Raw genomic sequence first — 7500 nt, 5'->3', positions numbered from 1 at the left:
AAGAGAGGGAGTAGAGAAAGGGGAGAAAGTGAGAGTGAATGGAAGAGAGGGAGTAGAGAAAGGGAGAAAGTGAGAATAAATGAAAGGGGAAATAGAGAAAGAGGGAGGGAAAGAAAAATGAAGAAAAACAGAAGGTGGGGGGGAGGGAGAGGGTGTAGGAGACATGCAAAAGGAGAGAGAGAAAGGGGAGAAGGTGGGAATGAATGGAAGAGAGGGAGTAGAGAAAGGGAGGGAGAGAAAAAATGAAGAAAAAAAGGGGGATGGGGGAGGGGGAGAGGAGGGAGAGGGTGTAGGAGACATGCAAAAGGAGAGAGAGAAAGGGGAGAAGGTGGGAATGAATGGAAGAGAGGGAGTAGAGAAAGGGAGGGAGAGAAAAAATGAAGAAAAAACAGTGGGGTGGGGAGAGGGGAGGAGGAGGGAGAGGGGTGTAGGAGACATACAAAAGGAGAGAGAGAAAGGGGAGAAAGTGGGAATGAATGGAAGAGAGGGGGTAGAGAAAGGGGAGAAAGTGAGAATGAATGGAAGAGAGGAACCAAAGATAGGTGAGAAAGAGAGAATAAATGAAAGGGGAAATAGAGAAAGAGGGAGGGAAAGAAAAATGAAGAAAAACAGAGGGTGGGGGGAGGGGAAGGGTGTAGGAGACATACAAAAGGAGAGAGAGAAAGGGAGAAGGTGAGAATAGATGGAAGAGAGGGAGTAGAGAAAGGGGAGAGAGAATAGATGAAAGAGAGGGAGTAGAGAAAGGGGAGAAAGTGAGAATGGATGGAAGAGAGAAACTAGAGAGAGGGGAAAAAGTGAGAATGAATGGAAGGGGAAATAGAGAAAGGGGAGAAAGAATGAATAGAAGAGAAGGAATAGAGAAAAGGGAGAAAGAAAGATTGAAGGAAAAAAGGGGGTGGGGGAGGGGGAGGGTGTAGAAGACATACAAAAGGAAAGAGAGAAAGGGGAGAAGGTGAGAATGAATGAAAGGGGAAATAGAGAAACCCATGGGGGTGAATGAAAAGAATGAATGAAAGAGAGGAACTTCATAAAAGGGGAGAAAGTGAATGAAAGAGAGGAACTAGAGAAAGGGGAGATAGAGAGAATGAATGAAAGAGAGGAACTAGAGAGAGGGGTGAAAGAAAGAACGAATGAAAGAAAGGAGATGGAGTGGTGGGAGATGGATAGGTAGATGGATAGATGGATATACAGAAATAGATATAAAGAGGATAACAGATAGGTAGATGAATAATCAAAGACATATAGATAGATAAAGGTAAATAGATAAACAAATAGAGATAGATAGACAGACATTCAGATAGAGATACACAAAATTAGTCTAGCAGATAGACAGACAGAGACAGAAAATGAGATAAGAAAATGAAACATGATTTGGTCTCGATAGCTGATCGGCAAGAGGACAGCAAGGCCAATAGCATATGTCGGTCATGAAATAGGAGGAAGATGCCAACACATGACAGCTATCACCGCTGGCAGACACCCAGGTTGTGACGAGGGAGAGCAAGAACTAGGCGGAGAATATTGGTTGTAGAATGCGTGTTCGAGATATGTCCGTAATGTAGAAGAGGTATGAATGAGACTGGATATCTTCACAATACAAGAGGTGTATTTGACCGGTTTCGATTACGTCTTCATCAGATCTTCACAATACAAGAGATGTATTTGACCGGTTTCGATTACGTCTTCATCAGATCTTCACAATACAAGAGATGTATTTGACCGGTTTCGATTACGTCTTCATCAGATCTTCACAATACAAGAGATGTATTTGACCGGTTTCGATTACGTCTTCATCGGAAATCATTTGAACCGTATCCATGTTGACAAATGTAGAAAAGGTATGAATGAGACTGGATATCTTCACAATACAAGAGATGTATTTGACCGGATTCGATTACGTCTTCGTCAGGAATACATGTATTTCTGATGAAGACGTGATCGAAACCGGTCAAATACATCTCTTGTATTGTGAAGATCTGATGAAGACGTGATCGAAACCGGCCAAATACATCTCTTGTATTGTGAAGATCTGATGAGGACGTGATCGAAACCGGTCAAATACATCTCTTGTATTGTGAAGATCTGGTGAAGACGTGATCGAAACCGGTCAAATACATCTCTTGTATAGTGAAGATCTGATGAAGACGTCATCGAAACCGGTCAAATACATCTCTTGTAGTGTGAAGATATCCAGTCTCATTCATACCTTTTCTACGTTTGTCAACATGGATACGGTTCAAATGTGCGTGGTATTATTCCAGGACACATAGGGTCAAAAAACAGAATTTTGATTGTTATGTTGACCAGTTGCTTGATGTGTCATGTTGATACTGAGTAGTCATACTGGTGAACGTTCTAATGCTGAAGTCATACTGATATTCGTCCTAATACTGAGTAGTGATAGTGTTAACCCTTTTAGTACTGAGCAGAAATACTGATAAACGTTCTTATGCTGAGGACTTATACTGATAGTCACTTCAATGCTGAGAGCTAATACTGATGACATCCATATACTGAACCTGATAAAGGAGACAAGGGTAAGATTATCGAAACCTTAAACCACATAGCTACTTCAACCTACAATCAACATTTTATTTGAAACGAACGAAAAAGAAAAGTAAAAACAGCATAACTTTATAATAATAATAGTTATAATAATAATAATATGATAATAATAAAAATAATAATAATAGTAATAAGAATAATTTATAATAATGATAATAATAATAATAATAATAATAATAATAATATAATTTTTAATATAATAATAATATTTGTAATAATAACTTTATAATAATAATAATAGTAATAAGAAATAACTATTCATCCCCTTACTATTTTCTGCCCCATTCATAAATGCTTGGAATACGTCCCTGTGCACAGTATTGAACCGCCAGTGTCAATAGGTGAATTTGGCACCACCCATTTCATTATCGCCTGCAAGTGCCATACCGAGACACTTTTAGGGCAATGACCCGCATGCAACGTAGAAAGTTGTTTGTTGAAAGAGAACAGAGTGACTGCTGAGTTAATCTTGCTTAAGTACAGCTCGTCATAAAAAAGTCTTGTAAAGTCTCTTACGACTCAGTCAGCTTCATTTAAAAAAAAGGTCTTAAAACTACGCCCACACTTGTTAAAAAAAACAGTTTTCTGCAATATTCATCGTGCTTTGTTTGTGGGTTCTTTCCATTCACTCTGCAAGGACCAACAGGTGGGTTAGACTCCCTGCCCAAGAAAGAGTTCCTCAAGGAAAACACAAGCGAGACTCAAGACACAGACCTCAATGGACTTCCCGGTACGAGACGCTAATCTGATTTTCAATTATCTATTGTTTTCTTTCTCTCTCTCTCCGAGGAGTTCCTTCGCTCCACGTCACTCCCGCTTCGCCCACGTCCTCCCGCTTCCTTCGAGAATCCCTGACACGTCAATCACACGTCTGTTTTCCACGAGACGTCCGCCATAACCCCGAGACATGACGCCGAGGGAGACAGTGCAAGAGAGGGTCCTTTGGAATCCGATCTGCATACAGAGGCAGTCCAGGGGAACGCATGACAATGGACATGACAAGGGAGCTCTGTGCATGACCTTGGATCAGGCACACAGGTGCTTCCTTCTTCCAAGGTCTTGAGACAAAGAAACGATTCTTGGGAACACCGGAATCTTTGGTTTGCAAAGAGCATTAGCTTCTGTTAGATTTTTTTTTATCGTATTTTCACGAGAAGCATTGAGTGAATAGTACACAGAATGCATTTGATAAATATACATTTAAAAAATATATAAACAGATAATATGTATTAATTAAAAAAAGAAAATAGAGAAGGAAGGGGGTGTACAAATGCAAATATGTAATACATATTGACCAAAATATATTAGCTTGTTCATAGAGAAAAAAAACAACTATTTAGATAACATATGGAATATAGAATATAAATCATCCCTATCATTATATTTATGCTCAAAAAGAGAGAGAGAGAGAGAGAGAGAGAGAGAGAGAGAGAGAGAGAGAGAGAGAGAGAGAGAGAGAGAGAGAGAGACAAAGAGATAGAGGGAAAGAAAGAGAGGGAGAGAGAGAGAAAGATAGATAGGTAGAGAGAGAGAGAAAAAGAGAGAGTTAGAGAAAGAGAAAGAGACAGAGAGAAAGAAAGACTTAGAGAAAGAGAAACAAGGAGAGAGAGAGAAAGACAGGGACACACATAGAGCAAAAGAATCACACAAAAAAAAAAGAGAAAGAGAAGAGAAAGAAACAAAACAAAACAAAAACCCTCAACACAACACACCATCACCTCCTCACTCAAAACCACCCCAACACCTTCACACAAAACACAAGAAGCCTTAAAAGAAAATCCTTCGACTTGGATTCTCAGACTTATATCCTAAGACCTCGGCAATGACATGCAGCAGGATGAGCTCCCAGGCGTGTCATGCATCATTGCAGAGATTCCCTGGCATGCAACAACGCAATGCCATCAACACAGCTATCAGTCAACGATCCATTATTGATGAATCTGTGGCTGGATTGGGATTCTCGGCTGAGGGAAAATGGCCGCTGGAATAATGGGGAATATTCTCTTTTTTATTTATTGTCATTATTATTATTATTTTTTTTTTGGGGGGGGAGGGGGGGAAGGGTAGATATTGTGGTGATGATGGTGATGGTGGTGGTATGGTGGTATGGTGGTGGTGGTGATAGTGGTGGTGGTGGTGGTGGTGGTGGTGGTGGTGGTGGTGATGATGATGGTGATGGTGGTGGTGATGATGATTATGATGATAAGTGCAAGTAGTGGAATCTGTATTATCAATGATAAAAGTATAATTATGATAATGATGATGATAATGAAGTAATGGTAATTACAGTTATAATGATGATGATAATAATAAAAGTGATAAATGATAATAGATTACCACTATAATAATAACAATTGAAAAAGAAAAAAAATACTAAAAAACAAAAAACAACAATAATAAAACCGCAATAAAGATAATAAGAATAACAAAAAACAACAGCAATAACAACGATAATCACAACAAAAAAAATAAAAATTCCTTCATGACAAATATTGCAATAATGATGTAGATAATTACAAACAATTAAATTAACGACACAAAAGAAAAATACACAGTTTAATGATAACAATCGTCATGATAAAAAAGCAAAATAACAACAACAAAAACAAAATAGGAATTAAAATAAATGAAGAAGGAATAATAAAAAAAAACAAAAAATAATGATAAAGATAAAAACTTGACAACAAGCAGCAGAACAAGTAGGAAATAAAAACGAGGAGAGGAAACTGGAAGTAAAAAAAAAAAAAAAAAAAGGAATAAAAAAGAATAATAAAGATGAGGGAGAAAGAGAAAAAAAAATAACTTCGCGCAAAGTTGAAGAGATTTGTCAGACTTAGACCATAAGAGGAGTCGAAGTTTGTGTGTGTGGGTATGCATGCGTGTGCGTATGTGTGTGTGTGCGTGTGTGTGTATGTGTATTTCTGAGTGTGATTTTTTTTTTTGCTTATGTGTGTGTGTGTGTGCGTGTGGGTGGGTGGGTGGGCGTGTGTGTGTGTGTGTGTGTGTGTGTGTGCGTGTGTGTGGGTGGGTGAGTGGGTGTTTGTGTGTGTGTGTGTGTGTGAATGTGTGTTTGTGTGTGTGTGTGTTTGTGTTTGTGACTGCGGGTGTGTTTGTGTGTGTGTTTGCTTCTCTGTGTGTGTTTCTGGGCGATTGTGTGTGTGTGTGTGTGTGTGTGTGTGTGTGTCTCTGTGTGTGTGTGTTTCTGAGTGTGAGTTTTTGTTTTGTGCGTGTGTGTGTATGCTTGTGTTTGTTTTTGTGTTTGTGTATTTATGGGTGTGTGTGTTTATCTGCGTGTATGCGTATGTGAGTTTGTATTTCTGTTTGTATGTGCGTATGTGTTCTTCTCTGTGTATTTGTGTTTCTCCGTGTGTGTAAGTTTGTGTACGCATATGTCCACATTTTATCTACTTTTATGTATGCATCGGTATGATTTTATGTATGCATTATACGGTACAATTGCGTACGTTCGTATACGTGTGTATCGACGTACATAAATACCTTCATATGTATATTTAACTGTGCTTTCCCCCTCAGCCAGCGCACAGAAGAACACCTCCATGAATATATCTCTGCATCTATATAATTGCACGTTTATACTTTCCCTTTGCACTTTGCAACTAAGATATTATATATAGCTCAGCCAGCGGGAGGAAAAAAAATCCCATTTGTCTCAAAAATGGACGCAAATAACCCAATAAATTTGAAACACAAATACAAAATCTTAACCACACACACACACACAATGCTCTAAATGTATTTGTTCAGGAGTGAATATTAATGAGACGATATATTTCGCCAGCAAATAAACAAAACACTAAGGTTTTCCAAAACAAAAATAAAGTTGAAGAATGAATGGATAAGGAGTATTTTGGAGAGAATTTGTATGTGTGTGAAATAGAGAGAATGAGAGAGATATAGAATGAGATATAGAATGAGAGGCAGAGGGGGGAAGAGAGAGAGATAGAGGGGGAGAGAGAGAGAGAGAGAGAGAGAGAGAGAGAGAGAGAGAGAGAGAGAGAGAGAGAGAGAGAGAGAGAGAGAGAGAGAGAGAGAGAGAGAGAGAGAAGGGGGAGAGAGAGAGAGGGAGAGAGAGAGAGAGAGAGAGAGAGAGAGAGAGAGAGAGAGAGAGAGAGAGAGAGAGAGAGAGACAGAGAGAGAGAGCGAGAGAGAGAGAGATGGATAGATAGAGAGATAGAGAGAGAGGTAGAAAGAGGGAGACAGCTAGAGAGAGAAAGCCCGCAAACAAACAAATACTCAAACAAACAACCAAATATTAAAACAAACAAACAAACAAACAACAAAAAAGAACATAGGCACACCTTTCCCCCGTGCTTTCTCTTTTAATACACTTTTATTACCCTTCCGTCATTCCCTCCACTTTCCCCTGTCTCTCTGTTTCCTCATTCGTTCTTCGCTAAGATATGGTCGATCACTCTAATCGTAAAATGCTTTATTTTCATTCACTGTTTGCGCTACGAGGGAGGGGGGGTAGAGGGAGGGAGGAAGGGACGGGAAGGGAGGAGAGGAGGGAAGTAGAGGAGGAAGAGAATGGAGGGAAGGAGAGGAGGAAAAGAGGATAAGAGAGGAGGGAGGGAGAGAGAGAGGGAAAGAAAGAAGGAAAGATATAGATAGATATATAGAAAGAAAGAGAGAGATAGAAAGAGAGGGAGGGATTAAGAAAGAAAGTAAGAAGCAGAACAAGCTAACAGATTAGACAGATAGACGAATAGAAAGAAAAAAAAGAAAAGAAAAAGAAAGAAAAAAAGGCAATTTCATGAAAAATGCACACACAAAAAATGATAGTAATAATAAACAAGAAATGAAAAAATAAGTAAATAACCGATAAATAATAAATCAAACACACACACACACACACACGCACCCCCCCCACACATAAATCTTACACACACACACACATAAATCTTACACACACAC

This window comes from Penaeus vannamei, chromosome 8 (assembly GCF_042767895.1).
Source record: "Penaeus vannamei isolate JL-2024 chromosome 8, ASM4276789v1, whole genome shotgun sequence".
Classification (NCBI taxonomy): domain Eukaryota; kingdom Metazoa; phylum Arthropoda; class Malacostraca; order Decapoda; family Penaeidae; genus Penaeus; species Penaeus vannamei.
The sequence above is the reverse complement of the archived record's forward strand: the minus strand, read 5'-3'. Positions refer to the sequence as shown.